Source organism: Heterocephalus glaber, unplaced genomic scaffold, assembly GCF_053883595.1.
Source record: "Heterocephalus glaber isolate CG9 unplaced genomic scaffold, H.glaber_assembly_v1.0 deba00001481, whole genome shotgun sequence".
NCBI classification, from domain to species: Eukaryota; Metazoa; Chordata; class Mammalia; order Rodentia; family Bathyergidae; genus Heterocephalus; species Heterocephalus glaber.
The window spans coordinates 17,671,531-17,696,198 of NW_028258317.1; the positions used below are offsets into that span (position 1 = coordinate 17,671,531).

General features: G+C 37.9%; 1 long non-coding RNA gene across 1 annotated transcript; it reads right to left on the reverse strand.

Moving 5' to 3' along the window:
- Window positions 1-1,011: 1,011 nt before the first annotated feature.
- LOC110347328 (uncharacterized) lies at window positions 1,012-24,666 on the reverse strand. The gene is made up of 3 exons (XR_002391896.2): window positions 24,583-24,666; window positions 20,655-20,777; window positions 1,012-1,366 (listed from the first exon to the last, which is right to left on the reverse strand). It is a non-coding gene; the product is annotated as an uncharacterized LOC110347328 (long non-coding RNA).
- Window positions 24,667-24,668: the final 2 nt, after the last annotated feature.

Genomic DNA, 24,668 nt, shown 5'->3' on the forward strand with positions numbered 1-24,668 from the left:
ACAGTAAAAATGTAGGAGTATGAAATTTGTAATGTTAGAGACAAATTATGCATGAAATGCAACTATCACAGCAGAGGGGGCTGAGTATCCAGAAGACAGCTGAAATTCTCCAAAACAGTTACAATGGCTAGACAATTTAGGTGACTAAAGGGCCCCAGTGTTAGGGAAAAAATGAGTGTAATAAGAGAGGATGTAGAGGGAGGAGGAGGTAGTCTGAGGTTTGTGATTTCTCCTCAGCTCTTCTCAGGAGGCTGTTTATAGATCTGAATATTTACAGTAGTGAATTCTCCTACCACTGTATATGTAGTTGAGACCTAGTTTAATAACTATTTACTGGGGCCAGGGATAATACAGACTGCTGTTTATGATGACTGTGACAATTGGAAGACCTGAGAGTCTGCAAATCTGATTGCTTCAGTCCACTGTTTTCTAGTGCAGAAAGAATAAATTTTATTCATTGGTTGGCTTGTGGCAGGACCCTTCCCCAGAGGAATGTGGCTGGGACCCCTCCTGAAGGAATGTGGTGGAGGACGGAGCCAAAAAAGACAACAAAGGCTGTTAGTTCCTAGATATTCATGTGTAGTTCTAGCACTGCTCTGTAACATAGATTGTACCAAATCAGGCTGTAGTGTGTTAGTGTGTTACCATTATTGGAAGGCAAAAACACAAAAATTGTATAAAAGGAAAACCCCACCATGTTTGGGTCTTAGCCTTTTGGGTATTAATCCACTGAGCCCCATGCCAGCACAAATAAATGCTACTTCCTGCAAAAAGCCTCGGTGTCCTGCCTCTCTCTGTGAGAATCCTGCTATGTGCTCTTTCCATTCTTTCAGTTTTTCCATAAATATTTATTGGGTGGGTGCTGGAAATAGGGCAGCACAGAAAACAGGCAAGGGAGTCCCACCCACTTGGGATTTATAGCTTGTGGTGGAGATAGATGATAAGCAAACAATTTAAATTAAGTATTTTGAAAATAAATGAATGTGAAAATTTTTTTCATGGACATCCTAAACCAAATCATATATTCAAAATCCAGCAATATATTCCTATAGTCATTTCCACCCATCTGGCTGAGGAGATTCCCCCAAACAGAAGATGAGGACTTCAACTCACTTCCTTCATAGAAAAATAATTTTTAATTTAACATGTCAGTGAGAGGCATGAAGAGGTTTATTGAGCAGAATCATAAAAGTATACACTAAGAGAGAATATCATTTGAACCCTCAGTGGAGGGGCACATTATGGTCAGGGGCTGGCGGCTTATATGTGGTCTTGTATCTTCAAGATGGGAGATCTAGGATGTCAGGTTACCCATCTAGTAGGCTATCATTTACATGTGTTCGAAACTGGAATGTGCGCCCATTTTCTGCAGAAAGAAGCACAATTTACAGGTGAAAAGCATGGTTCCAGAGCCAAATTTATAGGCTTTATTGTGTCTTTAAGACACTTAGGATTTTTGGGGGGAGGGCATGACTTTCCTGGAAGAGAAGAGACTTGAGAAACTTTTGTGTCCTGAAATTGCAGTTTTTCTTAAAAGTACAATTTAAAATTTATGATTTTCCTTGTCTCCTTTCTAGTTATTTTCATTTTTTTCCATCCTACCTCACTACCACATTTGTGACACCTGAGTTTTGGAGGAACACATTCAAATCATAACATTCTACTCCTGGCCTCCCCAAATTTATATCCTTTTCACATAGACCGTGCATTCACTTGATCTCAGTAGTCCCAAAAGTCTTTTAATCTATTCTATCATCAACTCAAAAATCTAGTCCAGAGCCTCACTTAAGTAACATATGGGTGAGACTCTAGGGTGTGTTTCATTCTGAGGGAAACTGCTCTCATCTATGGGTCTGTGACATCAAGTAAATTATGCATTTTCAAAATACCTTGGTGGGACAGGCATAGAATAGACATTTCAATTCCAAAAGAAAGAAATAGGAAGATTGGGCTGGCCCATTAACAAAAGAATGGGGCCAGTTTTTATGGGGTTTGCTGGGGTGGGCTAAGGTCTGGTTGGTTATTATCTGAGTTCTGGTTCTGCTAGTTTGCTCCACAGAAGTCTTTATTTCTTGAGGATAAATCTGATTCCCATGAGATGGTTGCTTCCTTCACTCTACTCCATCCTTATTGAGTTCATGAGTAGGCACAATATATCACGTAAGTAGTTAAGATCAGAGTGAATTCTGGGACAGGCATGTGTGTTGAGAGCCCCTAAGATGACACAGCACCCTGTCAACCGTTCTTGTCAATCATAGATAGAGATTCAGGGGAGGCACCTGGCTTGAGGTGCACATCCTTACCCTTGGGCATCATGGCAATTTTGTGTTAAAGGAGCATACTGAAGAGTTAACAAAAGGCACATCTAGGGCTGGGGATTTAGCTCAGTGATTCCGCCACCTGCCTCACAAGTGCAAGGTCCTGAGTTTGATCCCCAGTACCAAAAAAAAAAAAAAGCCACATCTATTCTTTAGAAATATTTCCATTGATTAATTTTATGAGTTTTATTATAATAAACAATGAGTAATTAACAGGAAAATATCAAAAAATAAAGTATTGAATTTTTAATATTTATTGAGTGTTTATAAAAAGCATCAAAATTTTCAACATTGACTATTTTTTGGTTTACAGAGTCTAAAAAAATAGCACAGAAATAAATTCCTATATGAACTAGAGTGAAAATACCAATAGAACTCTACAATTTAAGTAATCTTTACTTCAGTTATCACATCTAAGGCAGTCTTCACACTTGACAACAGCACGTTCCATACACACATCTCACACTGACAACACATGTGCTTAGTTTTCCTGTCTTTTTTTGTAGGAATACTTGACATCTCACTGGGCTTGCTGCTTTGTTAGGAGCTTCTCACTATACTTTATAATGTGCACTTAGCGGGAAAATAAGATATCAATAAAATAAAATATCAAATATGTGATGAGTGCTTAGACTAGACATCAACATTTTCACATCAGCTGCATGCTTGCTTACAAAACCTAAAAGATAACATCAGAAATAAATACCTTGTGAACCACAACGTAAATACAAACAGAAGTCTATCACAGAAATAATCTTTGCTTCAGTTATCACATCTAAGGCAGTCTTCACACATGAAAACTGCATGTTTCATGCACAAGTATCACTTATATGTAACACATATGCTTTGTTTTCCTGTCCTTTTTTATAGGGCACAGCTGACATCTTTTTGGTTTCCCTGTTGTCATAGTAGGTTTTTGTTATGTTGCACCTGCCTATTCACCTGTGAGCTCACCAGTGGACTCCACAATTTTTTTGTGTAGTTCCTTGGGCAGAAACATTTTGCTCTTCCTCTGTTGTAAATGATCTCTTATGAGTTCCAGTCCCAATTCTTTTTTTTTTTTTTTTGGTACTGGGGATCGAACTCGGATCCTAGCGCCTGTGAGGCAGGCGCTGGAACCACTGAGCTAAATCCCTGGCCCAGTCCCAATTCTTTAAGAAAATTTCTCCATGATATTTTGTACTTGTTATTTTCTTTGTAAATATCAAACTATTCATGCCACACGTTTAGGATTCTGTAAATCACAACTATTGGCTGCCGCAGACCAGCTGCAGTCAATGTAGGATAGGAAGGGGAGATGTCCTGGGCCGGCGATGAGAAAAGAACCTCCACAAGCAATGTCCAGGTTCCCTCTGAGAAATCTCAGGGTCTGATTTGTTTTTATATCTTTAAGCAATAGCTGGGAGGCATTGGGCGGAACATGTTTACATTTTAAGTTGCCTTAGCAATTTCTATTGAAGTAAAGGTTATTTTTTTGCTAAACAAAGTACAATTCTTCTAAGCTGTTTCATTTCATTGAACATCATGAATACGTATTTTAAAATTACAATTGTCCCCTTATTCACCCACACCTAAACAGAACAGAAAGTAACTTAATCAAAATCTTTATATCAGCGGAGGTACAAGCAAGATTTAATCAACTAAGTGTCAAACTTGTGGTCACCAGCTGGCCCTTGAGAAACTGCACAATGATTAATATAGTTTGCTATTAGCTCTCTGTTTTTCTATACCTCTATTCATCTTAACCAAATGTCATTTAGGTTCATAGTCCATGAGCAGGAGATATTTACAGCTTGAGTAACTTGTCTCCTTAATGCATTTACCTGTCTTAACATTCTTTCTATTTCCCATTTTCCACTATTTCTTACATCTAAAGTCTGTCCTTTCAATCTCTTCATAAGACCCCTTTAGTAAAAATAATGTCAGCAATAAGAGGGGGAGTTATAGTAGTGGGGGAAATAGAGGGGGTTTTAGGAGAGGTTTCTTTAGGAGTGGATGTGGCAATAGAACTAAGAGAAACTGGAATTTGGGACTTGTGAGCCAGATCAGATTTCAATACATCATTACCAATTAGCCTCATGGAGAGTTTGTTGTTAGTCACAAACACAGTGACTCCTGTGATCAGAGTAACAATTATAAACATTATGGCAAGAAAAAATAAAACATGAGGGTACGATGTGTTCCACCCTTTCTTTCCCTCAGCTGTAGCTTTGTCAAGCAGCATTGGAGGTCGGTTGGGCTTTGCCAATTGGCCAACATTTTGTGTTTCAAGTGACATAATAGTTGCTGCATAACTCATCAACAACATCTACTCCACCTTTGGTTTTGTTGTAAAAAGTTATCAACTGAAGCTTCAGTTTTTTAGAGGTTTCTCTGTCAATTTTTCCATCATGGTGCAATGTTGACATCAGCAGCACCAGTTTGTTTTTCTTTGCCATGTATGAGGCCAATGTTAAATTTTTCCAAAATCCAAAGATTGTATTATACAACTCTCTGTTTTGAAATTGCAACATTTCACTGAGAATTTCTGCCTTGTTTTTATGTACACTTCCTACGCTGGTCAACTTGTGCTCTGTTAGCAAATGTAGCATCAGTAGAAAACTGGTAAAACAATTTTTTGTTGTTGTTGTTGTTAAATTCTTTTATTGGTACATTGTAGGTATACAACACAATTACATTTCTCATTGGGAATTGTACCTTTACATGATGCATCTTGGTTCTTATTTTTTCCCCATTCCTAGCCCTCCCTTCACCCCCTCCACCCTTCCCTATTTACAAAGACTTTATTTCCATTTTTTCCATTTCTCATCATTTTTCCTTTCCCTTCTTTCCTTTACCTTGCCCCTCCCACTACTCCTACCCCTTTGGACCTTTTCTTCCTATTTTACATTATCGATTATTCATTCTAATCACTGGTACATTTTAGGTATACAATATAATGACATTCATCATTGTAAATTTGAACCTTTAAATAATCTCTCTTGGTTCTTATTTTTCACCTTTGCCCAGTCCTCCCTTCAACCCCTCCATTCCTCCCTATTTACAAAGATTTTATTCCTATTTTTCCATTTTCTCATATTAATCCCATTCTCTTCTATCCTTTTCCCTAGCTCTCCCACTTCCTTCCCCTTTGCCCCTTTTCTTCCTATTTCACATTTCCTATTATACATTTTAGTCTTTATTTACACTTTCAGTTTCTCCCACTAGAGAAACTATTTGGTATTTATACATGTGTGTCCTATTTATTTCACTTAAGAGTATCGCCTCAATGTGTATCCACTTACCTATAAATGTCTCTAATTTCTCATTTTTTATGGCTGAGTAGTACTCCATTTTATAAAAAACCCACATTTTCTTTATCCAGTCTCCAGTTGATGGGCATTTGGACTGTTTTCAAGTTTTAGCTAACACAAACTGTGCTGCTATGAACATGGGTGCACATATATCACTGTGGTATGATTCTTTTAAATCTTTGGGGAAGATCCCCAGCAGTGGAATAGCGGGGTCAAATGAGACTTCCAGTCCTAGTTCTTTGAGGTATCTTGATTTCCACAGTGGTTGCACCAGTCTACACTCCCACCAGCAGTGGAGCAGGGTTCCTTTTTCCCCACAGCCCTGGCAGGATTTGTTACTGGTTGATTTCATAATAGCAACCATTCTTTCTGGAGTGAAGTGGAATCTCAGAGTTGTTTTCATTTGCATCTCTCAAATGACGAGTGATGTTGAACGTTTTTTCATGTATTTATTTGCTATTTCTACTTCTTTGTCTGAGAAATGTCTGTTCATTTCAGATGCCCATTTTCGGATTGGGTCTTTAAATTTGGGAGATCTGATCTTTTTAAGTTCTTTATAGATTCGAGATAGTAGACCTTTGTCTGAGGAAGAGCAGGTGAAGATGTTTTTCCATATTGTGGGTTGTCTCTTCACATTGCTGGTGGTTTCTCTTGCTGTGCAGAAGCTTTTTAACAAGAAGAGATCCCACTTGTTGATTGTTTGTGCTAGTTCATGGGCAACTGAGGTTTTGTTCATAAAATCTTTTCCTACACCGATGTCTTCAAGAGTTCTACCTAACCTCTGTTCCAACTGGTTCAGAGTTTCTATTTTAATATTTAGATCTTTAATCCATTTTGATTTTAGTTTAGTGCATGGTGAGAGATATAGGTCTAGTTTTAATCTTTGGCAAGTTGAAGCCCAATTTTTCCAGCACCATTTATTAAAGAGGCTATCTTTCCTCCAGTGAGGGTGTTTGGCTCCTTTATTGAAGATGAGATGGCTGAGTGTGTCTGGCATTGTTTCTGCATCTTCTAATCTGTTCCACTGGTCCTCAGGTCTGTTTCTTTGCCAGTACCATGCTGTTTTTATCACAGTAGCTTTGTAGTAGAGTTGCAGGTTAGGGATTGTGATACCCCCTGCCATGTCCCTGTTATCTAGAATTGCTTTTGCTATTCTGGGTCTCTTCTTGTTCCAAATGAAGTTTTGGATTGTTTTCTCAAGTTCCATGAAGTATGCTGCAGGGATATCAATTGGAATTGCATTAAATCTATATAGCAGTTTTGGAAGTATGGCCATTTTCACTCTATTAATCCTTCCTACCCAGGAGCAGGGGATGTCTGTCCATTTTCTGATAGCATCTTCAATCTCTCTTTTCAGAGTGCCATAGTTTTCAGAGAAGAGGTCTTTGATTTCTTTCATTAGGTTGATTCCTAGGTATTTCAGTTTTTTGGATGCTATTGTGAAAGGAATTATTTGCCCTATTTCTCTCTCAGTGAGTCTGTCATTGGTGTAGAGGAAAGCTATTGATTTTTGTGTGTTGACCTTGTATCCAGCTACTTGACTGAATTTGGTTATTAAGTCTAGAAGACTTTTGGTGGAGTTCTTGGGGTCTTCTATATAGAGTATCATGTCATCTGCAAATAATGACAATTTGACTTCTTCATTTCCTATCTTTATTCCTTTTATTTCTTTCTCTTGTCTAATTGCCATGGCTAATGTTTCCAGAACTATATCAAACAAGAGTGGTGATAGTGGACATCCTTGTCTTGTTCCTGATTTTAGTGTGAAGGATTTCAGTTTTTGACCATTTAGTATGATATTGGCTGTTACTTTTTCATAGATGGCTTTTATCAGTTTAAGGTAGAGACCATCTATTCCAATTTTTTGTAGGGTTTTTATCATAAATGCATATTGGATTTTGTCAAATGCTTTTTCTGCGTCTATGGAGATAATCATATGGTTTTTGTCCTTGGCTCTATTGATATATTGTATTACATTGATTGATTTGCATATATTGAACCATCCCTGCATCCCTGGGATGAATCCCACTTGATCAGGGTGTATGATCTTCTTTATGTCTTCTGCATTCTGTTTGCCAGTATCTTATTAAGGATTTTTGCATCTATGTTCATTAGTGAGATTGGCCTATAGTTCTCCTTTTTGGTTGGGTCTTTCTCTGCTTTGGGGATCAAGGTGATGCTTGCTTCCAGGAATGAATTTGGGAGTATTGCTTCCCTTTCAATTTCACTGAAGAGTTTAAACAGTAGTGGCAGCAGTTCCTCTCTAAATGTCTTGTAGAATTCAGCAGTGAAGCCATCAGGGCCCAGGTTTTTCTTAGTTGATAAGTTTTTAATTACATTTTGAATTCCATTAGTTGATATTGGATTGTTCAGAATTTTTAGGTCTTCTTCATTCAACTTTGGTAATTCATATGTATCTAGGAATCTGTCCATTTCTTCTGTGTTGTCCATCTTATTGGCATATAGGTTCTGGAAGTAGGTATTGATGATCCTCTGGATTTCTGCTGGGTCTGTTGTAATTTCACCCTTTTCATTCCTAATTGCATGGATTTGGGCCTTTTCTTTCCTTTTTGTGATAAGATTGGCTAAGGGTTTGTCAATTTTGTTGATTCTTTTGAAGAACCAACTCTTGGCTTCATTGATTTTTTGTATCATTCTCTTAGTCTCCATTGCATTGATTTCTCCTCTGATCTTTATAATTTCCTCCCTTGTACGAGCTCTGGGGCTGTCCTGCTCTTCTTTTTCCAGAAGCTTGAGGTTCAGCATCAGGTTGTTTAATTGGGCTTGTTCTGTTTTCCTAATATGCATAGTCAATGCTATGAATTTAGCTCGTAAGAGTGCTTTCATTGTGTCCCATAGATTCCGATACGTTATATTGTCATTGTCATTTAATTGAAGGAACTATCTGATTTCTTCTTTAATTTCCTCTGTGACCCATTGGTTATCCAGAAGTGTGTGTTCAATTTCCATGTGTTTATGAAATTTTTCGAGTTTCTTTTGCTATGGATCTCCAATTTCATCGCACTATGGTCTGATAATATACAGGGAATAACTTCAGTTCCTTTGCACTTCCTTAAACATGTTCTATGCACGAGTATGTGGTCTATTTTGGAGAATGACCCATGTGCAGCTGAGAGGAATGTGTATTCTGATTTTGTGGGGTGGAGGACTCTGTAAACATCTGTTAAGTTCATTTGTTCAAGAGTTTGATTGAGTTCTAGTATTTCATTACTTATTTTTAGTCTAGTTGATCTATCTATTTGTGACAGTAGGGTGTTGAGGTCCCCCACTACAATTGTATTAGTGCATATATGACTTTTCTTGTCCATTAGTATTTGTTTTCTATAGTTGGGTGCACTAGTGTTAGGTGCATAGGCATTTATGATTGTCATCTCTTCCTCTTGGATTCTTCCCTTTACAAGGATGTAGAGTCCTTCTTCATCTCTCTTAATCAGTGTTGGTTTGAAATCTACTTGATCTGCCAAGAGGATAGCTACTCCTGCTTTTTTTCGGGTTCCTGTCGCATGGAGTATTGTTTTCCACCCTTTAACTTTCAGTCTATGAGTTTCCTTTTGAATTAAGTGTGTTTCTTGTATGCAGCATATTGTTGGATTTTGCTTCTTGACCCATTCTGCCAGTCTATTTCTTTTGATTGGTGAATTGAGACCATTAACGTTGATGGTTATAACTGAAACGTATTGACTTGTCGTTGCCATGACTTTTTCTTTTTGTTGGGTTCTCCCCCTTTACATTTAATTTCTTGTCATGCCAGATGGGTTCATTCTGCTTTGCTTCCTGGGGTTGTGATCCTCAACGTCTGTTCCTAGGCTATTGTGTCAAATTCTTTGGAGTGCTGGTTTGGTATTCACGAAGTTCCTAAGGTGCTCTTTGTCATGAAAGTATCTTATTTCTCCATCCATTTTGAAAGATAGTTTTGCAGGGTACATCAATCTGGGTTGGAGGCTGTTTTCTTTTAGGGCTTGTAATATGTCACTCCAAGCTCTTCTTGCCTTGATGGTTTGTGTTGAGAAGTCTGCTGTGATTCTGATGGGCTTTCCTTTGTATGTGATTTGTTTCTTTTCTCTGACTGCTTTTAGAACTTTGTTCTTCTGTTGAGTTTCTGGAATCTTAACAATTATAAGCCTATGTGTAGATTTTTTTTGATCAAGGCTATTTGGAGTCCTATATGCCTCACTTATCTGTGTGTCAAGTTCTTTTCCCCTGCTTGGGAAGTTTTCTGCCATTACTTCTGTGCAGAGTTTTTTCATGTCATCTGCACTCTCTCCTGTTTCTTCATTGACTCCAATCAGTCTTATGTTATTCTTCTTTGCATCATCTAGCAGCTGCTGGATTGATTTCTCATGTTCCCTTATAATGTTGAAGCAATTTTTCCTTTCCTGGTCATTAATTGCAATCTTATCTTCTGTATCTGAAATTCTGTCCTCACCTTGGCTCATTCTGCTGTGTAGACTGTCAATGGAGTTTTTCATGTCCTTGAAATCTATTTGCATCTGTTTTATGGATTCCATTTGTTTCCTATGTTGGGATTCCATCATGTTCCTGAGCTCCTCTCTAGATTTATTAATCATGTCTTGCACTAGGAGCACAATCTCTCCTGTTATCTGAGAAATTATTTCTGATTTCATTTTTTCCAAATCTCCTTTTGTTGCCAGTTCAGTGGGTCCAGGTGGTTGAGTATCAGAGTGTTCCATCTCATTTCCCTTTGGGGTTGCTGTAGGTGATCTGGAAGTCTGGTTTTGAGACTTATTTATGTGTTTTCTCATTTCAACTGGGGGGTCCGAGGGGGTGCTGTTGGCACCCAGGAGGCTCACCTCCTCTGAGTTGGGAGAGGTGGACAGGGGCCAGGAGTGGCGTTAGGGATGGTGGTCCAGAAGCCCCTTCCTCTGGGCTGGGAGCGGCAGGACAGAAGGTGGCCCAAAAGCCCTTTCCTCTGGGCTGGGGGTAGTGGGAGGGATGGTGGCCAGGAATCCCCTTCCTCTGGACCACGAGTAGTAGGACGATGGCTCAGAAGCCCCTACCTGTGGGCCGGGAGCGGCCGGAGGGATGGTGGCCCAGAAGCCCCTTCTTCTGGGCTGGGAGCAGTGGGAGGGATGGCGGCCGGGAAGCCCCTTCCTCTGCACCAGGAGCAGTGGGATGGTGGCTCAGAAGCCCCTACCTCTGGGCTGGGAGCGGCGAGACCTAGTACCGTGGTCTGGTGGTGTGGTGTCCTCTGCGTCTTTGTAGTGTGGAACCAGGTGGCTGTACAGAGGAGCGGCGGGGGTGGGGGCGGGGTCCAGTGGATTGCTGCCATGGCGCGGGCTGATTCGGTGTGTTCCCCGCGACTCGCGACCTCGGTAGGGCGTCCCCAGACCTGCCTGTCTGCTGCGGGCGGACCCGGCACGTTCTGCGGGACTCGGGACCTCCTTGTCTCACTCCTTATAAAGCCTCCAGGATTCCACTCTAATGGCTGAATCTAATCTTAATCACTTCCTGAAGGCTCTACTTCTAAACACCATAGTTGGATTAAGTTCCCACACTCTTAATACTTTACAATTAGCAGCATGAACTTTTGGAGCACAAATCTTAGCAATTATCTATTATTTTATTTTCTTATTTTTCTGTAATTATATCTAGCATACTCAACCAATTTACTTTAGATATTTGGCATTGTACCCAGGTCCTTATGTCTGCTAAGGAAGCACTCTACCACTAAGCTACATACCCAATCCTTTTCAAAATTTATTTTGAGATAGAATCTGGCTAAGTTGCTCAGGTTGGCCTCAAACTTGGAATCTATCCCTCTCTACCTCCTGAGTAGCTGGGAATACAGGTGTGTGCTACCACGCATGGCTATTAATATCATCTTTAACTAAAATAAATGACTTTTCTTCTCTGTAGACATAAGAAAAAGCTAGAAGACAGAAAACCACATCTATTTAGCTAATTTGTTTCATGCGGCTCCACTACACATCCTCTTAACAAATTTGAGACAGCAAATAATCCTCTAATACATTTGCATATTTGTTAATGTATGGTCATGCTAAGAAAGAGTAAGTCAAAATTATGTCTACTAGGCAGTGTTTTGTATCTGTTTCTTGGAAATAATTCAGGCATCTAAAGATTATTTATAATTACTTAAAATTATTTTATTTGTTTAAGTTCTTAAATTTAGTTAAGGAGCTGAAAATTATAATTGTAGCCACCATATATATTTGTGATTTGTAGAATTGTAAGAATTTCACCCAAAATTAAACCCTTTGCAAAGATATCCATGATCATAATTTCATATATAATATATATATATATGGAAAAAGTGATATTTTACTTAATTCATAAAACTAGAATAGGAAATTTAAGAAATTTAAATTATGGGAAATTTAATTCTGGTCTTGTTAAAAGCCAAAATCTTGTATTGTTAATATATTTTATAGGGTAAGCTAAATTTTAGAGACTCTGAATCATTCCTAAAGCTCTTATTTTGGCTTTGAACCAAATCTGTTTCTTTTTATCTCATAGTAACAGGCTCCTATGTAAATACAATTTTTATTACTCACAAGAAGAAATGCTATCAAGTTAATAACTTTCAGACTTTTAAAAACTTTAGTTATTGACAAAATGCACATATTTATTGAGGAGACAATGTTTTAAAAATATGTAAACATTAAAGAATGGCTAAATAGAGCTAACTAACATAGGAATTACTTCATACTGTTGTGGTCAGAAAACAACATTTACTCTGAGCAATTTTCAAGATCTTTTAGATATTTTTATTCTAGTTATTTCTAGAGTATGCACATAATAACTGTATTACTTTTTCTCAGTTAATCCTTAAAATTTTATAAGAAGAGAGTGAGAGACAGAGAGAGACAGAGAGAATGAGAGAACAAAACTGAGAAGGAACTGGCTTCACACATACATGAATACTATATAAAAGGTTAATAACAATCCCTCTGCCAGGAGAGGAAAGAAAGCCTAGAGGCAGGAAAATCCATTTTGATGTATAGATATACACAGAGAGTGGCTAGGACTGGTTTAAACAATATATCTGACTTTTGACAATTTTATGAAATGGTACAATTAAAAAGCTGGGCCTTATTAATCCTTGAAGTACAGAAAAGGAGGAGTGAGCAACTCCTGCAGTAAACAAAATCTCTCCATTTTAATCAAACAAGAAGAAAAACCTCCTCCAGAGAATTTTTTCCCTTTATATTGTAAGGTACCTTTCAAATGAGCAATCATGTTTATGTAAAAAGTTCACCTGCTGCAATTGGGAATTGCTCCTGGTAAAACTTTGCCAGTTAGAGAAGCATACAAATTAATATTATAGTGACAAACCACACAGGAAGAAGCATTTGGCATGGAGGAGGCTCAAATTTCTATATCTATCTATCTGTCTGTCCATACATACACACATACATACATACGGGGGATTGAACCTATGGAGCTACATTACCACCCCTTTTTATTTTGAGATAGGGTTTTATCAAGTTGCCTAGGCAGGACTTGAACTTATGACCTTCCTGCCTCAGCCTCCAAAAGTGCTGGGATTGCAGGCATGTGCCATCACATCTAGTTTAAGAGGCTCAATTTTGGATGAAGATGACCACAGGAAAAGCCAATGGTCCACAAGGATGGTGCTTGTCTGTAACTTGGCCAAAGGCCAACATGTCCCTGACAGGCCAGCAAAAACTTCCAAATCTGGGTGGACAAAACTAAATAAATTGTCCCCAAAGACATAAAGATACTATAAATAAGGCAAGGAAAGACACAATGGGATGAGGTAAGATAAAGTAAGACTGAGGAAGAAGTCCTGGTACACAATCTGCCCAAGGGACATTATAGTGAGAAAGCTTTCTGAACGCATAAGACCCCCACATAATGGCTTGAGAACTGACTTAGTGGGCCTTTGCCATCTTCTTCCTGGGGGAGCACCCTGTCCTCTTTGCCTGGGGACCTGCATGACTTGTTCCCTCATCTACTGGTCTTTATTTCAGTAACACCTTCTCAGACCTCTCCTAGTCACCCGATTTAAAAGCACAAGTCTTGTGTAATTTTTTGATTCAGTCCCTGCTGTACCTTTCTCCATTGCATCCATCACCCTCCAGCTTCTACATTTTCTTCATTTGTTTGCTTACTTTCTGCATTTGAACGGAAGCTCCCTAAGGGAGGGTTTTTTTTTTTTCCTGTTTTCATAGTGACTGGAACAATGCCTTTAATATAAAGGCACCAATTAATTTAAACTTTGTTTAATCAGTGAATGAACTGACTGCAGTGACAGTACAGACAAAAGCCTAAGATTAAGTCTAAAATAACAAGGAGTGCTTCTTCCCTGATATAAAACATTTGTTTCTTCAGAATGCATGGGCTAGGTGTTAATTCCACAACTTAGAAGAGACGGAGAAAACACACTGAAGAGGAAAACTCCAGTGAAAAACAAGAATAGAACCAGAGGGTAAGAAAAGGAAGGGAGGGGGGAAAACTAAACTAAGGAAATGCAAGAAGAGAATTTAATTAGATGAAGCAAAGGACACAGGAAAAGAGACAGATGGCAATGGATAAGAAAAAAGATAGCATTTGAAACACTAAGCTTTTACCAATAACTGTTGCATTATTAGAAAAAGAACTTCTGAGATCTATGGGACAATCAGTTACCAACTATGTGAAATATAATGATATGAAGCCACACAAGCTCCAGAGTAGAGGTTCCCTCAAAAACTTCTCAGTCCTGCTTCTCTCTCCCTTCTTCTCCCCTCTGATCCTTCCTCTTTCCATCTCAGTCCCTCAGGACTGCATGTGCACAGACCCCCAAAGACTAAAAAATCTGTAGAACAATGCATCTACACAGACGTTTACACCTAGAAACACATATGGTCGGGTTCAGAAGACCCATCTTCACACTCATGTCTATGTGATGCAAGAAAATCTACCCACAAGGAGATATTCACAACCTGTTTCTACACAAAGACAAAATGAAACCTAAAACTTAATTGAGATCAGATATATACAAAGTAAGAGAGAAAAAAATGAGTATTTTGGGAATCCTTCTGTTATCCTCACATATTACACAGACACTGGCAGTTTCTGCATGCTGATGCCTGCATTTGGATCACTCGCTCTTACAATTCCACGTATAAAAGTTCTCACTCTCTGATTTAAGTACCAGCATAAATATCTGTGGAGAGCGAAAGGTTGAAATAACCTTGAGAGACCTCTGAGTCTGTTGAGAACATAATGAATCCTGGATATGCAGCTGGCACAAAAACAAGGATGGTTACTTGTAACGAGAGTGGTTAAATAGAAAGAGTTCGAATGTCTGTAATGCAAGGGAATGTTATTCCCGGAGTTGTAAAGATACATTTGACCTTTTCCCTGGAAAATAATTAGTCGCCGAATTATGTACAGAGGAGGGATTGGGGGTTGTGGAAAAGGTATATAAAGGGCAATAAAGTGGGAAGAGGGGTCTCTCCTCCGCCTCTCTCTCTTTTTTCTTTTCCTCAGAGGTTTTGTTTTTCTTTCATCCTCTCCCCTCCTCTCAGGTACTGTTCGACTAGTGACGGCTGGCACCGTCACAAATATCGTTATGTACTTGAAGTTCTCTCAGATCATTTCAGCCAAAATAAACTCTCTCCCCTTTGTAGAGGATTTATATAGCAGTTCATCTACCAGACATACTCTTAGATACTTTGAGAATTATTAAATGGACACCTATTGTTTCTGGCTGTGTAGAAAAAACATAACTATTAAGTTATCAAGATTCAGCTCTAGATAAAATTTATACCCCTCCACCATACCTAGTCAATAAATAGCTCTTAATGAATACCACCTTCAGCTCATAGGGAGAAAACTAAGGCCCACAGAGGAAGGCAGCTAGATGAGGAACGACCACACTCGCTGTCCTCCGTTAGGAGGCTGGGGATGTGGTCATTACAGCAGCGTGATGCTCTGGATTGCTCTTCCTGCCTCTGTAGCTGCTCTGAAGAGTGAGGACTCACTCAAGGGAACAGACAGGAGGGAAAACCAGGAGTTGGCATTCCTCTGCTTTACAGGTAGAAGGTTATGTTTTTAATGTTCTCTAAGATCTCAAGTGGTTTCACTGGAATGGACCCACTGAAATTAATCTGAAAAGAGGCATAAATCAGAATGCCTATTACTAGTTTTGGCTGGAAATAGTAATCCCAGGGACTTGGCATATTTTCAGGGTATTTTCTTCTCCTTCTTCTTCGTTTAATTAATTTTATTGGCACACTTTTGATATACATAAAGATCACATTAATCATAAGGAATTTGTACCTGTACATAATATATCTTGATTCTTCTTGACTTGATCTTAGCCAAAAGGCCGAGAAGTGATCTTGATTCTTCTTTTCTCCCTATTCTTCATCCCTCCCTTCAACCTTTTTTCCCCTCCTTATTTACAAAAGTTTTGTTTTCACTTTTTCCTTCTATTCTCTTTTTTCTTTACCTTTTCATTGCTCTCCTCTCTCTCATTCCTCTTCCCATTTGAACATTTTCTTCCTATTTCCCAACATCTATCATCCATTTTGGTCCTTATTTGTAGTTTTGGTTTCTCACACAAGAGAAACAATGTGACATTTAAACATGTGTGCCTGAGTTAAAAGTTAAATAGAGACTTATGGTCTCAAAGTGCATCCATTTACCTAAAAATGCCTCAAGTCCATCCTTCTTTATGGTGCAGTAGTACTCCATTGTATATAAAAACTATATTTTCTTTATCCACTCATCTAATGATAGGCATCTGGGCTGTTGGTGGGAGTGTAAATTGGCTCAACCAATATGGAAATCAGTGTGGAAATTCCTCAAAAAACTAAAACTAGAGGTTCCATTTGACCCAGTTATCCCCCTTAGTGAAAGTTAAAAGTATCATACCACAATGATATATGCACACCCATATTTATAGCAACACAGTTTGTAGTAGCTAAATCTTGGAAACAGGGCATTCTCTTCTTGAAGGTTTATTTATATTGAAAGTTCCACCTACTCAGAAGGTGTTTGATTAACTTGTAATCAAATTGGGGGTGTGAGTGTGACAACCTCAGATGCTAGCTTTGCTGAGCTGTTTCCTGTATCAGAGTTGGGGCAAACAACTGATGTGTTAGTGAGTCTCGATGCCTCTGAAGTACCCTTACATCTAGCTTTACTCTTTTGCTCCCATTTTTAGATTCCTTTTATTATCAGGGTCTCTTTCTCCTGGATATACAGGTAGTCTGCAACATCAGACATCTTATTTACGATCATACTGAGTCTTCTCAGCTTCAATTAAGTAGAGGGACCAGAGCTTAAGGGAGTTTATAATCAATACTTTCATCTGTCACTAAGTTGCTGTGTAATGTTGGGCTAATACTTTACTTCTTGTGATACAATTACATCAGCTGACAATACCTGGGTCTGCTTGGGGATGAGGATGGGGTGAGGTGATGTGTGTAACAGACCTGCTACTTGGTAATGGTCATGTTAATTCCCCTTTCTTTCTTGTGTTCCTGAGTTTGTCAACCTCTATCTATAGTTCCTCTTGTAGAGCAGGTCATTGCTAGAAATGGCCAGCCTTACTGACTACACAACAACATCCATAGAATTGCTTTAAATTTTATAGGTCTCTTGCTCTTATCCCTATTCAGTTTCTTGCCCCCATGGAAGCTCTTTTCACTGTCTTCATTGAAATTGTTAATAAATAGGGATTAAATTTCAGAACATTTAAGAGCATATCTTTAGTTGGTATCTTTTTTTTCTTTTTTGGTACCGGGGATCAAACTCGGGTCCTTGCGCTTGCACAGCAGGCGGCGAAACTACTGAGCTAAATCCCTGGCCCAAGAGCATATCTTTAAATGGGGGGTAGGATGCTGTCCTAAAAACATTTTAAAATTCATGACTCAAGTTTCATTTTTATAGGGGTTTTTAAGATATATTATTTAAGGTAGATGGAAGTGTAATTATTTTCTTTGGTTGAGTGGTAACTCAATAATATTTAAGAGAATAGTTTTATATGAGAATTAAACTAAAAATTCATTTTTGCAGTAACACATTATTGTGAAACACCAATAAAATTTAATCATTTTGATTACAAAATGCTTTATATGTAGATTAATTCAAAAGCATTTTTACATGTTTATGTACATATTCTCTTATCTTTTACTATTTTTCTTCACTACGTTTTATTGAAAAGCTACTGTGTGTCAAGAAATATTAGGCTTTTAAAAACTCAGATGGAAGGCCTGGGATTTAGCTCAATGGCACCACGCCTGCCTCGGAAGTGCAAGGTCCTTGGTACCTTTGTTTGATCCCCGGTACCAAAGGGAAAAAAAAAATTGACAGATGGTAATTGTGGATTTTTAAGGATGTTTTAATACATATATACACTATATAATGTTCAGATGAGATCAGGCGTGTTCAGGGTGGTATGTCCATAGACCACAGAATATAATGTTCAAATCAGGGTAAATGTATCTATCTCCTGAGAGATTTTGCATTTCTTTGTGGTAAAAGCATGCAAAATTCTTCCTCTTAGCTTTTGTGAAACATGTTCCTTCTTGTGGCCGTTTTTAATTTTTAATTTTATTTTATTTATTTTATTTTTTTTTAGTTTTTAATTTTTTGGTAAGGTATTTTAAAGCATTTTGTTTTAGAAGATTCTGGTTTTAATTATTGTTCATGAGGAAATTTTCAAACATACTACAACTATTAAGTGAATAGCATACCTCCACGTATCTGTCACTAAATTTCAATAATTGACATTTTTGGCTGATCATGCATCCTCTATTCTCCTACACTATTTCTACCCTATTATTTCATAGTAAATTTCAGATATCAGTTATACCAGAAATATTTTAGTTTGTATCTAAAAATAAATACTTAAAAATGACCAAGCTATCATTATTAAATCTAGAAAGATCATAATAATTTCTAAATATCAAATAGCCAATCAGTGTTTCAATTCCTCTGATTGACTTATAAATTTATTTTATTTTTAGTTTGTTGTACTCAGAATACAAATAAAAGCCATAAATTGTAATTAATTGAAATGTCTCAAGTCTTTTCTTTACATAGGTTCTGCTCTATTGCTTTCACTTTTTTCCTTAAAATTTTGTTGTTAAAGACACTAGATCATTTGTCTATCACTAGATTCTCCTAATTGCATCCCTGTGGTTTTAGCAGGTTTATTTTTCCTCTATATTTCCTATAAATTGGCAGTTACATCCAGGGGTTTGGTCAGATTTAAGTTTAATTCTTTTGAGCAAGACTACTTCACAGGCAGTGAGCCCAGGTGTATTCCTTCAGAATATACATAATATCTGGCTATTATTTATGATACTGGTAATATTTGGAGACTGCTAAACCTATTTATTATGGTTTTCAAAATCTTCATTTTGAAGTTTTTACTTTTCATAAAATCAGTTTTATCAATTTGTTATTTTTATGGACCACCACTTTTGGTGTAATAGCTGAGAAATCTGCCTAATACAAGGTCACAAAGATTTTTGCTTATGTTTTCTTCTCGAGGTTTTAGTTTTAAGTTTTATGTTTAGTTTTTTGGATCCTTTTAAAATTTCTTTGAAAACCATTTATTATCAGAGTTGCATTAAGTAGAACTTTTTACATGACAAAATGTTTAATTTTCTACTCTTGATAATACAAAATTTCAGCAAATGCAAATGGCATTGCATAAACAATTCCATAAAAAGTTAAAAGTAAATGTTTTAATTTTAAATGACTCTTGCAGAAAACTCTTCATTTATATATTTAATGCTGAATTTTTAAAAGGGAATATCCTGTATTTTGTAGACACTAAAAAGCCCAAGAATTTTAAAATGAATTACAAATACTGTCTCTTATTCTGCTATACTGTACAAGTATCAGCACAACAATAGCATTTATAAAGATGTTCACTAATATTTCTAAATACTTTTTACAACTGCCAATCTTTTTTTTTCCCCATTAAGTTTATTGGTACATTTTTGGTATAAAATACAGTTACATTCATCATTGGGATCTTGTACCTGTGCGTGAGTATCTTGGTTCTTATTTTTTTTCCCCTTCCCTTGCCCTCTCTTCACCCCCTCCACCCTTCCCTATTTGCAAAGACCTTGTTTCCACTTTTTTCCTCTTCTCATATTTTTTCCTTTCCCTTTTTTCCCTTCCCCTACCCCTCCCAATTCCCCTGGTCTTTTAGACCTTTTCTTCCTGTTACACAATATCAGTTATACATTTTTAAAATTACAATATTAAGATCTAGGAGACATTAACACAGATTTTACAGAATTTAAAAGGATATAGAAAGCATATTACAAAAATCTTTTTTGAAATAAACTTGCCAATGTTTTTTATTGTGGTAAAATGTACAGCATATGTATAAAATTTACTATTTTAACCTTTTTAAGTGTATGGTTCAATGGCATTAATATATTTGCATTGTCATGTTCTGATTGTTTGCATCAATATTTGTGTATGGTGAGAGGAATGGATTGACATGAATTGCTTTTGTATATTGACATCAGTTGTTCCAGAGCCATTTGTTGATGAGACTATCCTTTTCTCACTGAGTTGCTTTTGTCAAAAATCATTTGTCTATATATGTGTAGGTCTATTTATGGATTCTCTGTTCTAGTCCACTGATCTATTTGTCACTCTAGACCAGTACCACACTGTTTCAATTACTATATCTTTATTAGAAGTCTTGAACTCAGACTGCAACTTTAGACTTATTTTTTCAAGATCACATGCCAGCATCTGAAGAAGGCCTTCTTACCTCATCCTCATGAAGCAGAAGGTGGCAGGGCAAAAAGGGTTGAATGCTGTGTCCCCATGTGGCAGAAGAGAAGGAACTCATTTCTACAGTCTTTTTTTATAGTGATATTAACACTTTCCAACACTGTTGTGTTGAGGATTAACTTTCAACACATAAATTTTGAAGGAACACATCCAAACAATGGAAGTCCATTTTATCTAACTTGTCAGCTTATACACATTATAATGTTTATATTACAAATATATTATCCTTCTAATACCTTTAGAATTTCTGGTAAGTTACCTTTCTCATTCTCCACATTGGTAATTTGTGTCTTCTCTTTTTTTCTTTCTGGCCTTTTAACTTCTGAGAATATGAAGGTCTCTGGCCTCGATGAGGATATTATCTCTGAGCTGTGGTCTCTGGCTAGACATAAACCATATGCAAATTTCTTTACCAGGTTCCTTGGATCCCTAGCGTGCTCATACATAAAGTCTATACCACTGAAATTTTGAATGTGAGGAGAGGGACATAGTTTCTTCCATCAGAGTCTCCTCACAACCTAGTAATAGAGATTTATCAGTCTTTGGAGTGATACATACAGATAAATACATACAAATAGCCCAGATAATCCACACTACTGCTTAATGATTAACTTTAAAACTTATTTAATGCATAGATTGCTGAACTCTGCTCCTAGAGAATTGTTATTCATTAAGTCTGGGTTGAGGCCAAGAAATCTGTATTTTCACAAGTCTCCCAGTGATTCTGATGTAAGACTAGGACAGATAGGATTGAGAGCCACTCAAGCAGATGACCCTATAAAGTTTCTTTCACTCCTGAGCCCACCTAGGATTAGAAGTATTGGATGGGCACGTGCTGCCCTCTAGTGCCACTGGCTGCCATCTACCAATGCCCACTACACTGGTGCACAATGCCCCGATGTACTTGTGATGGTGGTCTTGCTACCTGACACTACTCTAAGGCTTCTTGTCCAACTTCTAGAAATTTTGGCTCTTTGGCATCAGCAAAGATGTTCATGTATAAAAGTGTTGTTGTGGAATGGCATACATTATGCATCTTTGTCCCCAACATATTGGTACATCTTAACCTGCTCCATGTATTGTCTGAGTATGAAACACAGTGAAACCTTCCAAAGGCTGGTGTGGAGATACAAGACTCACATCAGTGGCATTTCAGGATTTTTCCTTGCAAGGCTATATGACACATAACATTTATGAATCAGTAGCCACAAACAGTTTCAATAAATTCAATAACAATAATTGTGGACTGCAGCACTCTAATGGAAGCAGGGTCTGGCTTTGAACAAGTTGCCTAGAAACAAATAAATAAGAACCCTTTACAGGTGAGTAGTTCACAGAGGCTTTTCATGTACTTCATTTCTTTTGCCTGCTGATCAAGCATTGAGGCAGGAAGGGCAAAGGTGATGGATGGTCTGTACCTACATCAATAAAAATGACAGGCTGAGCAGTGTTCATCACGTGAGTGTGCCCCTACTTAGAAAGACTCTGATTCCAGGGTCCTGTCCATGTCCATGTAGGCACTTTCTGCCAATGAGGACCAGATCAGTAAACAAACCTATATTAAAGGCTCTTCTGAAAAAAATGCAAAACATTTTTTGGGTTTAGCAAGCATCTCTAACTCCTCAGCTCTGAGACAGGAGCAAGGGCTGGGCAAGCTGCTGGAGAGGAGTTTGTAGCAGAAGGTTTTAACAGTTTAGTACGATGACAGTGGCTGTGTTATTTGTAAGGTAGACAGCACACTGTTTGGCAGGAGCAAGGTTTTCTATGTTCTTTTGTCTGGGACCAGAGGCCAGGTGATGGAAGATAGAACTGTCAGCAGCAGCCTAGAGGGCAGCAGAAGCCACTACAACTAAGAGTTGGCTGGCTGGGAGTAAATGTAATATAGCCAGGTACCTACAATTCCAGCACTGAGGAAGCTGAGGTAGGAGGATCTTTTGAGTCCAGGAGTTGGAGACCAGCCTAGGCAACATGGTAAGATACTATCTTTTTTTATTAAAACAATATAGATTGAGTATCCTTTATCTGAAACGTTGAGACCAGAAGTATTTTGGGCTCCAGATTTTTTTTCTTTTTGGAATGTTTTCACATACATAATGAGGTGTCTAGAGAATAGGACCAAAGCCTAAACATGAAATTCACTTGTGTTGCATATCCACCTTTTACACATAGTCTGAAGATTATTTTTTTACAACATTTTTAGTGTGATTGTGTTTTGACTGTGGCATGTCATATGAGGTCAGGTGTGGAATTTCCCACATGTGGAATCACTTTGGCAACTCAAAAATTTTCAGATTTTGAAGCATTTGGAGTTTTATATTAGGGATAGTCAACCTATAAAAGATACAAGCTACTGTGTAGTTACTAGTTACTGCTACTGAAAAGCTGACACAAGCTGCTTTTTTACTTGACTTTCAGTAACCTGGTATCCAGTGCTCTTTGGTTGAGTAGGTCTTAGTATTCCTGAATTTTGAAACTTTCATGTTCAGAGAAAAAAGGTTGAAGTGGCTCCAAATCATCCCATCTTCATGCGGGGCTTTCCTTAAATTATTTCTAATATACAGATCTATTTTGTTTTTGTAACTATACAAAGGATATTTAAGAAAAATACTCCATAATCCATTTCTTTGTGAAATAATTTTCAAAATATTCTTCCTTATAGCTAGCAAAAATGGCCATGTTCATGATTTGTTGGTTGCTTGGTTTTAGTTGTGTTAAGATGTACTTAAGGGCCAGGGATTTAGCTCAGTGGCTCCACCGCCTGCCTCGAAAGCGCAAGGTCCTGAGTTTGATCACCGGTACCAAAACAAAACAAAAAAAGAGATATACTTAATATAAAATTTACCATTTTACTCTCTTTTCTATGGGTCTGAGGATTGAACCTAGGGCCTTGCACGCCCTAGGCAAGTGCTCTATCACTGAGCTACATCCTCAGCCCCATTTTAACTTTACAGTTCAGTGGCATGAAGGCCACTTACAGTGTTGGGAAATCATTACCACTATTCACATCCAGAATATATTCATCACCCCAAATAGAAATTCTGTATCCATTAAACATCAAGTCCTATTTCCCCCTCCCTCAGCCCCTGGTAAGGATAGCTCTTGATTCATGTGAATTAGTCTAACCTTCAAAACTATCTTTTTTAAGTGTCTTAATAGCAGCCAACACAACTCAGATATCTCTCTACCTTTAACACTGTCCAATTCAGAGCTGAGCACATATTCAGTACTCACCATGCCTGTTTGAGGAAGGCTGGAGGCCAGAGGAAGGCTAAATGGCCTTTTCAGAGATGTGGGACCTATGACCACTCATTAATCAGGTAAGAACTTCTCAAGGAAATTGAGAAAACTTGAAGCGTTGGAGGCATTCTATCATGTTGTAAGAGGCCATGAAGTTAACATTAATGTCTGAATCAGTGGATTACCACAAGAATGGTAAGTATTGGTGTTGAATGGGGGGAAGTCATACTTAAAGACAGATTTCCATAAAACACTCTTTCAGCCAAACATTCCAGCCATGGTGGATTCAACCAAAGAGCCCCAAGTTTGTGGCCCTTAATCAAAAGTCTTTCCAAATATCCTATGTCTATAAATAAGCCATATGTAAGAAGAACTGTAGAGACAGTTCTGGAAAATGGAGCCTTAGAGCTCTGGAAGTGAGCCTCATTCACGTGCCTCCATGGAAAGTAGTGATTACAATCTCTTCCCACCAATTTCAACTAGATCACACAGTAAGGAGAAGTCTTCTTTAATTCTCACAAATATTTAAAAGGACATCAGCAGCTTTGTGCTTTCCTTAACACATCTTACATGATCCTCTTCCTGAACCTCTCAATACTAACCATTCATCATTGCCTGTGATATCAAAAACCATATAATGCCTGCTTTATCTTCCTTTTTTTTTTTTTTGGTATCAGGGATCGAACTCAGGTCTTTGCACTTGCAAGGCAGGCAGCAGCACCACTGAGCTAAATCCCCAGCTTTCTTCTTCATATCTCTTAGCTAACTTACTAATAGAGATGATGTACTTCATGGATTTCCTCTGACTTAGGCACTATCTCAAACTCCACACAGTGTACACAGACACAGTTATCTGGGGGAATAAGTGCCAGTGTTGTAGTAATAGAGAGAGGTGAGCTATTGGGATCAAGGAGTAGAAAGAGCTGGAAAGGGTATATGTTGCCTGTTACCTGGGCATCTTTTATGCCAGGCTCTGCAGCCTACAGAGACAACCAGAAATCCTCATCTGAACAAGTGAATTACCCACATGTACTTC